Consider the following 18,146-nt stretch of genomic DNA (forward strand, 5'->3'; position numbering starts at 1 on the left):
AGGACAGCTCCCTGTTAAACTCACCGCAGTCGACTGGCACTCGGGAGGAAGTAGATCCGCTGGATCACAGTAGTCTGGAACACGAGAGGTTGTAGATTTGCTGGACCTGTGTGGCAGATGATGCGGGCCGTGCCAGGGAGCGGAGTCTAAGGTGCCCGCCGCAGGCGGCACCCAGGTTACTACCTCTGGTACGACTCGACCACACAGGCGGCTGAGGTGATGCCAGGCACAGAAGGGAAGAGACAGGACGTAGTCTGGATAGAAGGAGGTAAGGGAAGGCAGCACAGGAGCATAGACAGGGATGAAGCAGAAGGTCAGTAGGCAGGCGGCAAGGTACCCAGTCAGGTCACGGAATACTAGATCTGGTACATGGCAAGGAAACACAGTATAACACTTTCACTAAGGCACTGGGGCAAACAAAGATCCGGCAGAGAAATATGAGAGGTGCAGAAAGTGTGTGTCAGTTGCAAACCATAATTACGGGCACACTGGCCCTTTAAATCTAAGAGCTCCGGCGCTGAGAGGAAGAAGCAGAGGGCTGTGGTGAGTGTCGGGCTGGGGTTCACATGCGGGCGCGTCCCGCTATGTGAATCCCAGCCCGCCAGCTGGGGAAGAGAGAGGAACAGGTGGTACGGCCAGAGCGCTAGTTGTCCACACTCCCATTCATTTTAAGGGGAGTCACCACTACAACATACAGAGTTGAAGCTTCTAGTTGTAAACTTACCTAACTGTCCATTAGGCAGGTGCAGAGAATAGTTTGTGCAGGAGCCAGGATATGAGGACAGAATATGAGGACAGGATATAAGGTCTGGATATGAGGTAGAGATATCAAGATGGGATATGCGGACAGGATATGAAGTCTGAATATAAGGACACGAATATGAGGACGAGAGTGTCATTGTTGCTTTTTCTCTCCCAAAAGGTTTGGTAGGAAGACCAGAAAACGTCGGGTAAACGGCTAGTAAAAAAAATTAAAACACAAATACCAAATCTTTGGGTTTGTATGGAATGAAAGGCAAGTTTTTTTCCTTTTTGACCTTTTTCGACTAGCGTAGATCAGCAAAGGTGCCGAATACAGCTCATCACTGGCCCTTAACCCGTTAAGGACACAACATTTTTCAGTTTTTGTTTAACCCCTTAAAGGGATTATCCAGGAAAAAACTTTTTTTTATATATCAACTGGCTCCAGAAAGTTAAACAGATTTGTAAATTACTTCTATTAAAAAATCTTAATCATTTCAGTACTTTTGAGCTTCTGAAGTTAAGGTTGTTCTTTTCTGTCTAAGTCCTCTCTGATGACACCTGTCTCGGGAAACGCCCAGTTTAGAAGAAAATCCCCATAGCAAACCTCTTCTAAACTGGGCGTTTCCCGAGACAGGTGTCATCAGCGAGGACTTAGACAGAAAAGAACAACCTTAACTTTAGAAGCTCATAAGTACTGAAAGGATTAAGATTTTTTAATAGAAGTAATTTACAAATCTGTTTAATCTTTCTGGAGCCAGTTGATATATATAAAAAAATGTTTTTTCCTGGAATACCCCTTTAAGGACTGAGCCTTTTTTCACCTTAAGCCCTTTTTTGCAATTCTGACCACTGTCACTTTAAGCATTAAAAACTCTGGGATGCTTTTGCCGATTATCCTGATTCCGAGATTGTTTTTTCATGACATATTCTACTTTATGATAGTGGTAAATTTTCATTGTTACTTGCATCCTTTTTTGGTGAAAAATCCCCAAATTTCATGAAAATTTGGAAAATTTAGCATTTTTCTAACTTTGAAACTCTGCTTGTAAGGAAAATGGATATTGCAAAAAAATTATATATTGATTCACATATACAATATGTCTACTTTATATTTGCATCATGATGTTGACATGTTTTTACTTTTGGAAGACATCAGAGGGCTTCAAAAATCAGCAGCAATTTTCCAATTTTCCACAAAATTTTCAAAATCGGAATTTTTCAGGGACCAGTTCAGTTTTGAAGTGGATTTGAGGGGTCGTCTTATTAGATATACCCCATAATACATGATTATGAATATATGAATATATAATTATTAGATATACCCCATTATAAAAACTGCACCCCCAAAAGTATTCAAAATGACATTCAGAAAGTGTATTAACCCTTTAGGTGTTTCACAGGAATAGCAGCAAGGTAAAGGAGAAAATTCAAAATTTTCATTTTTTACACTCGCATGTTCTTGTAGACCCAGTTTTTGAAATTTTACAAGGGGTAAAAGGAGAAAAAGCCCCCAAAATTTGTAATCCAATTTCTCTCGAGTAAGGAAATACCTCATATGTGGATGTCAAGTGCTCTGTGGGTGCACTACAAGGCTCAGAAGGAAAAGAGTGACAATGGGATTTTGGAGAGTGAGTTTTTTGGGGGGCATGTCACATTTAGGAAGCCCCTATGGTGCCAGAACCACAGAAAACACCCCACATGGCATACCATTTTGGAAACTACACACCCCAAGGAACATAACAAGGGGTCTGCTGAGCCTTAACACCCCACAGGTGTTTGACAACTTTTCGGTAAAGTCGGATGTGTAAATGAATTTTTTTTTTCACTAAAATGCTGGTTTTCCCCCAAATTTAATTTTTTTTACAAGGGGTTATAGGAGAAAATGCCACCCAAAATTTGTAACCCCATCTCTTCTGAGTATGGAAATACCCCATGTGTGGACGTCAAGTGCTCTGCTGGCGCACTACAATGCTCAGAAGAGAAGAAGTCACATTTGGCTTTTGGAAAGCAAATTTTGCTGAAATAGTTTTAGGGGGGGCATGTCACATTTAGGAAGCCCCTAGGGTGTCAGAACAGCAAAATAAAACACATGGCATACTATTTTGGAAACTACGCCCCTCAAGGAACATAACAAGGCATACAGTGAGCATTAACACCCCACAGGTGTTTGACAAAGTTGGATGTGAAAATGAAAATTTAGATTTTTTTTCACTAGAATGCTGATGTTACCCCAAATTTTTCATTTTCACAAGGGGTAATTGGACAAAAAGCCTCCCAAAATTTGAAACCCCATTTCCTCTGAGTATGGAAATACCCCATATGTGGATGTAAAGTGCTCTGCGGGCGAACTACAATGCTCAGAAGAGGAGGAGCGCCATTGAGCGTTTGGTGAGAGAATTTGGTTGGAATAGAAGTGGGAGGCCATGTGTGTTTACAAAGCCCCCCGTGGTGCCAGAACAGTGGACCCCCCACATGTGACCCCATTTTGGAAACTACACCCCTCACAGAATTTAATAAGAGGTGCAGTGAACATTTACACCCCACTGGCGTTTGTCAGATCTTTGGAACAGTGGGCTGTGCAAATGAAAAATAAAATTTTTGGTCCCAAACAGGGTGTCTCCAGCTGTTTCAAAACTCCCGGCATGCCTTGACAGTCGGTGGCTGTCCGGCAATACTGTGAGTTGTTGTTTTTCAACAGCTGGAGGCTCCGTTTTGGAAACAGTGCCGTACAAGATTTTTTTTTTTTTATTGGGGGGGGGGGGGGGGGACTGTGTTGGGGTATGTAGTGTTTTACTTTTTATTTTGTGTAGTGTAGTGTTTTTAGGATACATTCACACGGGCGCAGGTTTACAGTGAGTTTCTTTGCTGGGAGTTTGAGCTGCGGCGGAAAATTTGCCGCATCTCAAACTTGCAGCAGAACTAGCTGTTAACCCGCCCCTGTGAATGTACCCTGTACATTCACATGGGGGGGGGGGGGGGGGGAACCTCCAGCTGTTGCAAAACTACAACTCCAAGCATGTGCTGACAGACCATACATGCTGGGAGTTGTAGTTATGCAACAGCTGAAGGCACATTGGTTGGGAAACACTGAGAGTTTGTTACTTAACTCATTGTTTCGCAACCAGTGTGCCTCCAGCTGTTGCAAAACTAGAACTCCCTGCATGTACAGTCTCTCCAGTGCATGCTGGGAGTTGTATTTTTGCAACAGTTGGAGGCACACTGGTTGCAAAACACTGAGTTAGGTAACAAACTCTCAGTGTTTCACAACCAATGTGTCTCCAGCTGTTGCAAAACTGCAACAATCAGCGTGCATTGACAGTCGAAGGGCATGCTGAGAGTTGTAGTTTTGCAACAGCTGGAGGCACACTGCTACAACTCCCAGCATACCCTTTGGTAGTCTGTGCATGCTGGGAGTTGTAGTTATGCAACATCTGGCTGCACACTTTTTCATAGAAAAAAAAGTGCCTCCAGCTGTTGCATAACTACAACCCCCAGCATGCAAAGACTAGCAAAGGGCATGCTGGGAGTTGTAGTTGGAACTCCAGCAGTTGCAAAACTACAACTCCCAGCATGCCCTTTGGCAATTGCATGCCGAGAGTTGTTGCTAAGCAACAGCAGGAAGTGAAGAGGCCTTACCTCCTGCTGTGTATCCAGCCGAGGGCCGCTGCCACTGCTGCAGCCGATCCTGCTGCTCCTGTCACCACCACCGCACCAAAGGGGACCCCCGCCGGACCAGAGCATAGTAGGAGACCCCCTCCAGTGCCGATCTCCGCTCCGATCGCCGTCTTCAGCAGGTCCGTGACTGATCGGTCGTTCCGACCGATCAATCACGTGATCGCAAGGTGGCACCCGTGCCACCTCACTTCTGATGAGTCTCGGACACCCCCATTCACCCTTTTTCCGGGTTACCGGGTCACCAGAGACCCGATTGACCCGGAATAACCGCAAATCGTATGTCTGAATTGACGCGCGATTTGCGGCGATTGCCGATATGGGGGGACCTTAGGACCCCCCTGGGCGATATGCCGGGATGCCTGCTGAACGATATCAGCAGGCATCCCAGTCCGGTCCCTGCCCGGTGAGCGGCAGGGACCGGAAGAACGCAGGGCGTATCCATACACCCTGAGTCCTTAAGGACTCGGAAACGGGGGCGTATGCATACACCCTGCGTCCTTAAGGGGTTAAAGGGGTACTCTGGCGCTAAGACGTTGATAAGATGCCTGATCGCGGGGGTCCCGCCACTGGGGACCCTCGTGATCTAGCACGCAGCACCTAGTTACAATCAGTCCCCGGAGCATGTTCGCTCTGGGTCTGATTACTAGCGATCACGGGGCCGGAGCATTGTGACATCACGCCTCTGCCCCATGTGATGTCACGCCCCCTCAATGCAAGCCTATGGGAGGGGGCCTGGTGCAAGATCACGGGGGTCCCCAGCGGCGGGACACCCACGATCAGCATCTTATCCCCTATCCTTTGGATAGGGGATAAGATGCCTTAGCGCCAGAGTACCCCTTTAAACTTTCCCCTCTTTGTCTGATACTAGCCATAACGCTTCCAGTTTTCCACCTGCAGACTTTTATGAGGGCTTGTTTGTTGCACCACCAATTTTACTTTGTAATGACATTACTCACACACAAAATTTACTGCAAAACAAAAAATAAATATTTGTAGGCCGAAAAAAAAAAATTTTGCTACTTTTGTGGGGTTTCCATTCTAAGCAGTGCACCTTTGGGTAAAAATGACACATTGGCCCTGATTGGAGTGTAGTTTTCTTTGTGGGCTTTGATTCCCAACAGGTATTTTCTTACAATATTTACTAATGTTTCTCTATGTTTTGCAATTTTCCCAAAGTTTTACTTTTTTAATAACTGCTCTGAGCTGTGGGGTTTTCCAGAGCCCAAACCCACCACATTTTCTGCAGAAACATTAGTAAATATGTCTGGTAACTTAGTAAAATGGAGAGTTGGTCAGGTTTTTTTTACTTTTTGGACGCAAGTTCTGGTGCAGACAACATTTGTTGCACAATGTGACAAATTCATGCACACTGCATCAAAACAGGTTGAGTTTACAATAGTAAATCAGGGCTATTATCTTTATTCTGTAGGTCAATATGAGTATGACCATACCCAATTTACATAGGATTTGTTTTATTTTACAACTTTACTAAAAAATTTTTTTAGCTTTTTATAAGAAAATAAGTATGCTCTAATTTGACCTCTTTTGACCCCAATAACACCTTTAGTTTTCTGGATAGCTGTCAACGATACCAGTTTTGTTGATTGATGGGATTTTTTGATCTCTATGAATTTTTTTATGGTATATAAAGTGACCAGAAATCAGCAGTTCTGGACTTTTTCTGTACTTTTTGACTGGATTTTTTTTTTACATTTATGACTTTCCATTAACGTTATATTTTATTAGTTTGAACATTTTTGCTCGCGGTGATACCAAATATGTTTAAGTAAATTTTCATTTACATTATATTATTTGAAAATTAGGAAAAGTAGGGTGATTTAAACTGGTGGAGGGGCTTATTGACATTTATGCCGAGGCTGCCTGCATACATAGAGCACTGATCGGAAGGAACAGAGGTAGGCAGGGACCCACCATCTGTCATCTGAACTGATCGGGACGATGCAATTTCACCGAGGTGGTCCCTATCAGCTTCAACAACCAACCAGCAACACAATTTTAGCTCTTTTAGATGCCAGGATAAACTTAATTTGCGGCATCAAAAGGGTTAATGCTGGACATAAGTCTGATCGGTGATTAGTTCCTGAGCTAATACAGCAGGAGTGGGCAAAGGATGTTAGGTGAGAGTTATTCTGTAAGTAAGACTCTGAGGTGCCTGTAAGAGTCTGATGAGAGTTTGAATCCGGAGGTTTGCAGCCTCAAAAAGGAGACATTATAACTAGAGTTGAGGGAACTTTTGAAAAGTTTGGTTCGCCGTAAGAGCCAAACTTTTTGGAAATTGGGAGTTCGGTTCAGCTCGGTTCATCTCGAACCGGAAATGAAATAAGCCCCTAAACACATTTATAACACTGCCTAACAGCTCTAAACCCATGTCTAAAGTATCTCTGGTTGGTGATAGATGCCTGCCAGTGTTAATATGCACACAGAGGCATTATCCCAGCGTGCCCAAATTTTTCCCTTTTTTGGAAGCAGCAACAGATTCTTAGTCTACCAAGTGAAGAAGACAGCATGATTTCCCCCTGCGTGCCAAAAAATATCCCTTTTTTGGGAGTAATAATAGGTTCTTATTCTACCAAGTGAAGAAGCCAGCATGGATTTTTCCCAGCATGCCAAAAATTATCCCTTTTTTTGGGAGTAGCAACAGAATTGGCATTCTAAAATAGTGAAGACTGAAGAAGAAATAGCTCTTGTATGAAAAGCCGAAAAAAATTATCCCTTTTCTGGGGATGATGGTTTGTGTATGCGAAGCATGGCTGAAAGTAGGGTGATGGTGGATTGGTGTTACTAGCAGTAGCCCATGTACAGCAGGTGGTGCCTGACTGATGTTAATAGCATACAGCATTAGTGTTGAGCGGCATAGGCCATATTCGAATTTGCGAATATTCGCGAATATATGGACGAATATTCGTCATATATTCGCGAATATTCGCATATTCGTTATATTCTCGTTTTATTTTCGCATATGCGAAAATTCGCGTATGCGAAAATTAACATATGTGAATATTAGCATATACAAAATTAGCATACGCGAAAATTTGCATATGCTAATTTTCGCATATGCTAATTTTTGCACGCCAGTCTCAAACAGTAGTATTACAGCCTTCTTTACACCACACAAGCTGGAAGCAGAGAGGGGTGATCACTGTGATGTGTACTGTGAAAAAAAAATAAACGAATATTCGTAATTACGAATATATAGCGCTATATTCGTGAAATTCGCGAAATTCGAATTGCGAATATTCGTGAGCAACACTATACAGCATGAGATTGAAGACAGATGTTTCTAGCATACAGCATGAGATGGCGGACTGGTAGTGGCAAGAATGGTTGGCTGGTGACTAACTGATGTTACTATTGTAGAGCTGAGATGGCAAACAGATGTCACTAGCGTACAGCATGAGATGGCGGACAGATGTCACTAGTGTACAGCATGAGATTGTGGACAGATGTCACTAGCGTACAGCATGAGAAGGCATATAGGTAGTGGCAGGAAGATGGAGGGCTGGTGGCTAACTGATGTTACTATTGCACAGCATGAGATGCGGACAGATGTCACCAGCATACAGCATGAGATGGCTTGATTCATTTTAGTAAAAGTTTGTTTTTCTACGCTGCTGGCTGACAATCGCATTCGCTTCGGGGTGACCATGCCACCTGCTGCGCAGAACACTCTCTCTGAAGGTACACTAGAGGGTGGACAAGACAGAACACTCATGGCAAACTGGGCAAGTTGTGGCCAATGGCTTGATCTGGTGACCCAAAAGTCCATGGGGTCTGGGCTCATGGTGTCTGTCAGAAAAAGGGCACTGCAGAGCTAGTCTTCAACCTGGTGGTTAAGGTGGTGGTTTACATCCCTTTCATTACTCATGTCAGGGAAGCATACAGGATGCAGAAACTTCATCATGTGCTCAAACGTCAAGATGCCTGCCTCTTGCTGGGGTAGTGCTGGCAGAGATAGTGGAGCATTGACTCTGCAGAGAGCGGAGGCTGGACCTTCTTCGCCAGGTGTTTGTTGCGTGGCAAACTGGCTGCATAGCTTCTACTTATACAAATCCAACTAAGCCTCCTTCTCAGAAGGTGTGAAAAATTCCCCCCATTTTGGGTTTATACCGAGGGTCTAAGACTGTGGCTATCAAGTACTCCTCTCTTCCCTTCAAGCCCACAACATTCTTGTTATTGGGCAAGCCATGCCAGACGCAATTTTGTCAGCCCCTCTGTTGTCCTGCTCTTCGTGCATAGCAGCATTCTCAGAAGATTTTAGACTTTCAGACTTGGCGCAGAGAGCGGGAGAACAGCATTTCACGGCCACAGACGGATTGTGGAGCGCAGGCAGAAGGAGCCCCCGCACCGCACATTTCCCTCCGCACATCTCCTGCTGCTCACATCCCCCCTGTGCTACACATCTCTCTGCTACTCACATCGCCCCCGCGATACACATCTCCCCGCCACCTCCTCCACCAGCTACTATTAGCAAAACTACAACTCCCAGCATGCCCTGACTGTGAAGACATGCTGGTGGTTGTAGTTTTGCCACAGCTGGGAAATCATAGATTGGGAATTGCTGTGTGGTGTCCCGGTAACGTATTCTATACCATACCTTGTATGGTGGTCCCCAAAGACAGGGTTACTACTCTAGCGTGACTACTGGACCGCAACTAATTCCCCTAAATGCAGTGAAATAACGCCTATCAGTCTAAGGACTCAAAATTGCTTAAGGTCCCAACCTTTGTCAATCTCCAAGAGAATTTGCATTTGTAAAGACTGTTCCTGTTATGAAGCTTGCATAAAATCTTCAGTAAAAGTTCCAACTGTTTTCAGCAAACTTTCCGGTTGTGGACATTCCATTATTCTATACCTCCCTATCGCTCTTGGGAAGTGTGGCGGTAGGACAAGCATTACAGAGGAGTCCTCACCCTGGCATCACAACTAGCAAGGGTTAACCAGACACCCTTTAGTCACCGCACAGCTACACTCCCATATACCCTACTCCCCCAGGCTATCACAGCTGTATCCTAACAAAGCAGTCCCCTACCTGTGGCTTCCTAGCTTTAGCAAAACTACAACTTCCAGCATGCCCTGACAGTGAGGACATGCTGGGGGTTGTAGTTTTGCAACACCTGGGGAGTCATAGGCGCTGTAAATGTATGGTGCTGTGTGTGAACTTATTCTGCCGCACCGTACATTTATGGCGCATGTCCCTAAGTAGTTTAAAAAGTAAAAAATGTATGAGGTCCTGCCTCTATTTGCTAACCAGCCAGGTAAAAATAAGATTAAAAATATATATAACCCCCCCCCCCCCCCCCAATAAAAATAAAAATTGTCACCTTTTCCCATTAACAAAAAATGTTTATTATGCAACGGAGTAAACATAAAAAAATTCCAAATGCCAAAATTGATGACTTATGGTCACATCACAGAAAAAATTTAATAAAAAGTGGATCACTAGCACCATTAAAAACTACAACTCATGGCGCAAATAATAAACCCTTACACAGCTCTGTAGATTGAAAAATATTAAAGTTATAGTGGTCAGAACACGGCATTGAATAGAGTATTTTATTTTATTTTTTCAATTTTTTTAAATCTATACAACAAAACAAAAATCATCCCAGTTTGGTATCATTGGAATCGTACTGACCCATAGTATGAAAAAACATGTCAGTTTTACCGTATTGTAAACTCTGAAATCATTTTTGCCCCACATAATTGCGTAATTCCATATTTTGCCATACATATAATCTTTTTCTGGCTTTGTAATGCATCATATAATAAAATAAAGTACACCAATAAAAGTACAACTTGTGCTGCAAAAATAAGCCCTCACGCAATGAAATCGGTAGAAAAATTAAGTTATGGCTGTCGGAACATCGCTACACAAAAAAAGAGAGAGAAAAATAAACAGATTTTATTATGAAAAGGAAAAACATAAAAAGCTGTATAAATTGGGTATTGCATAATTGCCAATGTCAGCGACCTGGAACTACTTCCGATCATTATGCATTTATGTCATGATACTGCCATTTTATGGATGCCTGAGGAAGAGCCCAGTTCCGGCTTGAAATGCCTTGTGTGTGCGTTGCATCTTTGGTTTCATCCTCTCGACGGTCCAGCGCTCAGTACGATGTCCCATTTACCTGGCTGCTGATGCCAGTTTGATGTGTGCATATTCTTCTGGTGAAGGGAGTTCCAATACCGGCGGGACCAGTGGACTGCAGACCATACTTGATTTTAAGCTTACAGCTGCTCAGCATAACATCATTTGGTAAGGTGTCAACCTTTCCCTTTCATTTATATATAAATTGTAGTCTGACGATCTTCACCAGGTGCACATCACATTTGTATCTATCCCTTCCTCTAATAATCATAATAATTGTCATAATCATAATGCCCCACAGAATGAAGATAATATTATTTTTACCGCACAGTGAATGCCATTAAAAAATATTTTTTTTGTTTTTATTTTTTACAATATTTTTTATTTTTTTTTATTTTAAAGCTGTCGGTAGCAACAAAGATGTACCACTAATATAAAGTACAAAATGTCACAAAAACTATTCCAGAGTTGCTTCGCTCAGAAAAAACATTTCAAAGTTATTACCACTTAGGCTAAGTTTATACTTGTTTTTTTGGGGGGAAAACGCCAATTCTGGCCAAAAAAAGCTGCGGCCAGATGTAAATCAATGAGAAATCGCAAAATTCTTTTTCCACTTGGCGTTTTTCAGTTTAGCAATTTCTAATTCTGATGGAATTTTTTCACTCTTTTTTAGCTCCTTGGCGGTTTTGCAAAGTTGCAGCATGTTGAGCCGATGGCATTTTTTTCCCTGAAATCGTGGCGTTTTTCTCCCATAGAAGTCTATGGGAATGAAAAAATGCCAAGAAAAACAACAAGTGGGTTTTAACTTTGGCCTTTTTTGCAGGAGGTTTTTATTCTTTTTTGGACTTTTTTGGATCCAAAAAAGTGATGGAGATACCTTTTTAAATAAAATTTCGTAGGGTACCATTAAAAAATAAAAATAAAGATACAGTAGTGAATGAAAAAATTGTATCTAACGAAATGTATCTTTTTTATAACAACATTTTTATAAATTTTTAAAACAGGGATCAATTTATGTGGGCGGGTACGGTACTAAAAATGTAGCTGAAAATAATAAAAATGTAGTGTGTGTTTTTCACTTTTTTTCAATATTTTTTTTTTTTAGGTAGTACTACTACTCCCAGCATGGAAGACACTGTTCCATGATGGGAGTAGTAGTACCTGTACTAATTGACGGATCAACAGAGTCTGTTGCGATTCTTCTGTATAATTTATAGATGCGGCCGCCACTTTTCTATGGTCCCCTGCACTGCCGTTGATATACACCTATTCATATTTCCCGCAGAGAGCTGTGATTGGCCAGATGGTTCCAGCCAATCACAACTCTCTGGAAAATATGAATAGGTGTGTATATACGGCAGTGCAGGGGACCATAGAAGAGCAGCTGGCCGCATCTATGCATTATACAGGAGGATCACAACGGGTGTCAGGAGTGACATCTGCTGTGATCTTTCCTTAACTGCAGGTACTACAGCTCCCAACTTGGGAGTAGTAGTACCTGCAGTTAAGGACCGATCACAGCGAGTATCACTCCTGACACCCGCTGCGATAGTCCTATCTATTGCAGAGATGCGGAGCGGCTTTCTCCTGGGCTCCGCATCTCTGCTCTGTGCTCCGGCCAGTGATATGCATAGAACATCACTCATTCATATTTCCCTCTGAGAGCGGTGATTGGCTGCAACCATCTGGCCAATCCCCATTCTGGGCGGAAAATATGAATGAGTGATGTTCTATTCATATCACTAGCCGGAGTATAGTGCATAGATGCGAGTACTGTATAGAGCCGCTCTGCATCTCTGCTATATTATGGACGATCGGCCTCAAAGAGACCCAGGTCACCTTTGAAAAATGAGGCCCAGTCATTAAGTAAAAATTTAACCGGGTGAAGCATCACTGACACGAAACAGTCTGTTGTTCCTTTGCTGCGCCCCTGCTTGCGGCTTTGCACGCTTTCTCTCCTATCCTGCACCAGGCATTCTTTTGTGACTACTGAAGCTTGAATGAAGTACAGTTATTTATGCCAAATTACGACAGTTGAGTGCTCTATAGAACAGTCTTCTTGTGTTTTGGACGTGTAATGGATTCTATATTTCATATGAACTCAGTAGCGCAGTCTATGATTCACCTGGGTCCCATCATCCTGTTGAGAGCTTGTAATAGCTTGTAATAGTCTCCCACAGTGCCTATCCAGAGTTCTCTTCTCACTGCCTATGACATCACATAATACCGCGTGACATGCGGCAATTAGAAGAAATCCTGGTTAGATATGTGTAAATTTATATACAGTCATGGCCGTAAATGTTGGCACCCCAGACATTTTTTCGAGAAAATGAAGTATTTCTCACAGAAAAGGATTGCTGTACCATACATTTTGCTATACACATGTTTATTCCCTTTGTGTGTATTGGAACTAACCCAAAAAAGGGAGGAAAAAAGCTAATTGGACATAATGTCCCACCAAACTCCAAAAATGGGCTGGACAAAATTATTGGCACCCTTAACTTAATACTTGGTTGCACACCCTTTGGAAAAAATAACTGAAATCAGTCACTTCCTATAACCATCAATAAGCTACTTACACCTCTCAGATGGAATGTTGGACCACTCTTCCTTTTCAAACTGCTCCAGGTCTCTCTTATTGGAAGGGGCCTTTAAAACAGCAATTTTACGATCTCTCCACAGGTGTTCAATGGAATTTGGATCTGGACTCATTGCTGGCCACTTCAGAACTCTCCAGCACTTTGTTGCCATCCATTTCTGGGTGTTTTTTGACGTATGTTTGGGGACATTATCCTGCTGGAAGACCCAAGATCTCGGACACAAACCCAGCTTTCTGACACTGGACTGGACAGCGTGACCCAAAATCCGTTGGTAATTCTTGGATTTCATGATGCCTTGCACACATTCAAGGCACCCAGTCCCAGAGGCAGCAAGACAACCCCAAAACATCATTGAACCTCCACCATATTTCACTGTAGGTACTGTGTTCTTTTCTTTGTAGGCCTCATTCTGTTTTCGATAAACAGAATAATGTGCTTTACCAAAAAGCTCTGTCTTGATCTCATCTGTCCACAAGACATTTTCCCAGAAGGATTTTGGCTTACACATGTTAATTTTGGTAAAATGTAGTCTTGCTTTTTTATGTCTCTGTGTCAGCAGTGAGTCCTCTTGGGTCTCCTGTCATAGCGTTTCATTTTATTTAAATGTCGAATGAAACGCTTCCGATAGTTCGGATAGTTCGTGGTAACACTGATGCTCCCCTGAGCCTGCAAGACAGCTTGAATATATTTGGAACTTGTTTTGGGTTGCTTATCCACCATCCAGACTATCCTGCGTTGACACCTTTCATCAATTTTTCTGTTCCGTCCATGCCCAGGGAGATAAGCTACAGTGCCATGGGTTGCAAATTTCTTCATAATGTCGCGCACTGTGGACAAAGGCAAATCTATATCTCTGGAGATGGACTTGTAACCTTGAGATTGTTGATATTTTTCCACAATTTTTGTTCTTGAGTCCTCACACAGTTCTCTTCTGTTGTCTATGTTTAGTTTGGCACACACAGACACACAATGCAAAGACTAAGTGAATTTCTCTCCTTTTTATCATCTTTCAGGTGTGATTTTTATATTGCCCACTGTTACAGTTGCGCTCTGGTCGGACTCGCCGGTTGTGAGCGCTTTCTGTCCCCGCTGTTGGCTGGGCTGAGATTCACAGTGCGGGACATGCCTGCATGCGGATCTCAACCGTCGCTCACCGTCCTGTGTTCTTGCTCCCTGATGTCCCCACAGCTCCAGCATGTATGCCTCCGGCCCTTTGGGTGCACGTTTTTCTTAAAGGGCCAGTACCCTATTAGTGTTTTCACCTGTCCCCTGGTCTTTTAGTATCTGCTCTTCCCTGCTTCCAGGGCCGGATCTTGGTTGTCTGTCTTTGTCTGTGCTAGTGCTGTTCCTAAGTCAAATCCTGTTCCTGAGCCAAGTCCTGTTCCTGAGTCAAGTCCTGTTCAAGAGTCTGTGTACCTGTTCCTAGTTCCGGCCTTTCGTGTGCCTGTGTTCCTGCCTTGTCCTTCTGCCCTGCCAGCCATGTCCTGCCCACCACGTCTTGCCAGCCACGTCCTGCCTGTCTCTGTCTGTGCCAAGTCACCCCCAGCTACCTGTGTGGACAAGTCGTGCCAGGGGTAGTGACCTAGGTGCCACCTGCCGCAGCAAGATCATCCCGCTTTGCGGAGGGCTCTGGTGAAAACCAGCAGCCCCTTAGAGCCTGCTCCCTGGCACGGCTCAAGTCTCTATCCACAAAGGCCCAGAGAATCCACCTCCTATTGTTCACCTGCCGTGATTCCTAACAGTAAGATCCGGCCCAGGATTCCGATGGGGCGCTTTTGTCAGATTTTTCGGGTCTTTTCAATCTGGCCTTGGATTCTGCTGAAGTACCTCTGCCAGAAGTCCGTCCCATTGTCGTGGTCCGTCAAGTGCAACGACTGAAGTTACTTTCAGCGATGATGCAACAGCTTTTGGCCTTGCAACAGCAGCAGGTACCACAATATGGCCCATTACCAGTTCTTGCAGTGTCTCCTGGTTCCCAGCCATGCCTGTCTGTACCTCGCCTGGAGTCCTAACATCCTTCTTTGCTACCAACTTTGCCCCTGCCGAAGAGGCTATGGATGTGGTCCGTTTCCACCTTCTGGCTCCTGCAGTGTCTCCTGGTTCCCAGCCATGCCTGTCTGTACCTCGCCTGGAGTCCCAACATCCTTCCTTGCTACCAACTTTGCCCCTTGCCGAAGAGGCTATGGATGTGGACCGTTTGCACCTTCCAGTTCCTGCAGTGTCTTCTGGTGCCCAGCTATGCCTGCCTGTACCTTGTCTAGTGTCCCAACATCCTTCCTTGTTTCCAACTTTGCCTCTTGCCGAAGAGGCTATGGATGCAGACTGTCTTGAATTTTGCCCGGTTCTTTGTCTTGTTACCTTTTCCTCTCCAGGTGTTCATCTCAGAAGACGAAAGACTCGAAGCCTGAAGCCTGTTCGTTCTTGTCTGCCTTTGCCCAGTTCGGTGCCCCCCTGGTCTTATGTAGTGGGGGACTCTTTGAGTCCCAAAGAAGAGGGGAGACCAAGGGGGGTACTGTTACAGTTGTGCTCCGGTCGGACTCGCCCGCTGTGAGCCCTTTCTGTCCCCGCTGTCGGCAGGGCTGAGATTCACAGTGTGGGACATGCCCGCATGCGAATCTCAGCCCGTCAATTACCATCCTGTGTTCTTGCTCCTTGATGTCCCCACAGCTACGGCGTGTGTGTCTTCGGCCCTTTTGGAACACCGGGGCTGTGTTTCTTAAAGGGCCAGTACCCTATTAGTCTAAGTGTTTTCACCTGTCCCCTGGTCTTTTAGTCCTGTTTCTGAGTCAAGTCCTGTTCCTGAGTCAAGTCCTGTTCCCGAGTCAAGTCCTGTTCCCGAGTCTGTGTACCTGTTCCTAGTTCCGGCCTGTCCTGTCCCTGTGTTCCTGCCTTGTCCTTCTTCCCAGCCAGCCATGTTCTGCCCGCCACGTTCTGCCAGCCACGTCCTGCCTGTCTCTGTCTGTGCCACGTCACCCCCCCCCCCCCAGCTACCTGTGTGGATGAGTCGTGCCAGGGGTAGGGACCTGGGTTCCACCTGCCACAGCAAGACCATCCCAATTTGCGGCGGGCTCTGGTGAAAACCTGGCACAGCTCAAGTCTATCCGCACAGGCCCAGAGAATCCACCTCCTGTTGTTCACCTTTCGTGATTCCTAACACCCACACCTGTTACTTGCCCCAGGTGAGTTTAAAGGAGCATCACATGCTTGAAACAATTACATTTTTCCACAATTTTGAAGGGTGCCAATAATTTTGTTCAGCTTATTTTTGGAGTTTGGTGTGACATGATGTCCAATTAGCTTTTTTCCTCCCTTTCTGGTTTAGTTCCAATACACACAAAGGGAATAAACATGTATATATCAAAACGTGTTACTGCAATCCTTTTCTGCAAGTAATACTTCATTTTCTTAAAAAATGTCAGGGGTGCCCACATTTACGGCCATGACTGTACATATATACAGTGTATATATATATATATATATATATATATATATATTGTATATGGTCTGTGATAGTAATGATGGTGGTTGTCAGTCAGTCAGTGGCGTGTCTGAGGGTAGGCAAAGGGCGTGTCTTAGGTGGTTAGGGGTGTGGCTGGGCTTTGGACTCTAGCCCCTGGTCTGTTGAAAACCAAGCAATGCCCCTGCACCTAGCCATCCTTGCCTGCTTTTCTAAGGGCCCAGATTGGTGCACCTCTGTCCCATACTGCCAGGGTTGGTCATGCTCCTCCTCGTCATCATCAGTGTCACATTGAGTAAGGTCCTTGTCCCCTCTCTCTTCCATAGAGCCCATCTCCAAATCCTCCTCCTCAGGTCCCACGACCGCATCCAACTCCTCCTCCTCAAGGAGAACATCATACTGCTGCCATCAAGGTGTGAAGTCTCCTCCATCCCTCCTTTTTCCATCATCGCCGTCAGCGTCTGCTCCAAAAGTAATATCAGAGGTGTCACATCCCCAATGCCCCTGTTTTCCACGCTGATGTATCTTGTAGCCTCCTCAAAAGACACGAGCACATTACAAATGTCCATGATTAGCTGCCAATCCCTGAGCTGTAACTCACACTGGCTCCAGAAATCGTCATTCTATTGCATGAGAAAGTCGGTAACCACTTTGTGCTGCTGGTAGAGGCGGTCCAACAGTGTTGGAACATTGCAAATAAGGTGGTGTGGGGGAAGACCATTTTGGCGCTGTAGGTGAAGCAAGTCATGTTTAAAAGCATACGAGTGGCTAAACCGAACGTAAATTTTCCTGCTTGTAGACACCACTGGCTTGACACCTGGACAAGTTGTCAAGAAATGTTTGACCACAAGGTTTAACATGTGCCAAACAGGGAGAGTGTGTAATGCCACCTACATGCCGCGCTTTGACGATGTTTGGCTGAAGAAGATAGGCAGGGGGTGTCAGCAGTTGAACCTGATCGGTGCAACCGTAGAGGTATTACAACAATATCCTAGCCTTGTTGCAGTTGGAGCCTCATACTGCAGGATGTTGACCCATTTGGCCATAAAAGACATGCATTGCCCCTGGCCATAGCTACTACTCCTCGTATGCACTGTTCTGCATACAGACAAGTTCATAGAGTGGCTCCCCCTCTCCACCACATGATTCCGCAAAGCGGGGACGGCTTTCTTTGCAAAATAATGGCGACTGGGTAAGCTCCACCTGGGCTGGACATACCCCATTAGTTGCCTGAAGGCCGTGGAATCCACAAGATGGTATGAGAGGGCCTGCGCCACCAACAACTTGGCCAGGTAGGAATGGAGGACATGTATTCCCCAATGGATAACTGATGGGATCTGGGAGGAGGAGGGCAGATGAGGCAAATCCCGAAAAGTGGAAGAGGCCTGGCTGTTATACAGTTGGGAGAGATCTGAGGAATCATCAGTAGCAGCAGCAGCGCTTTCCTCATGTTGTGGGGCGTCTCAATTGTCCCACGCGGCCTTGGGGTGATTTTCCATATGTCTGCATAATGAAGTAGTCCCTACATTCGGACCCTGGCCACGGCTTACTCTCTGTT

Source organism: Hyla sarda, chromosome 3 (assembly GCF_029499605.1).
Source record: "Hyla sarda isolate aHylSar1 chromosome 3, aHylSar1.hap1, whole genome shotgun sequence".
Lineage (NCBI taxonomy): Eukaryota > Metazoa > Chordata > Amphibia > Anura > Hylidae > Hyla > Hyla sarda.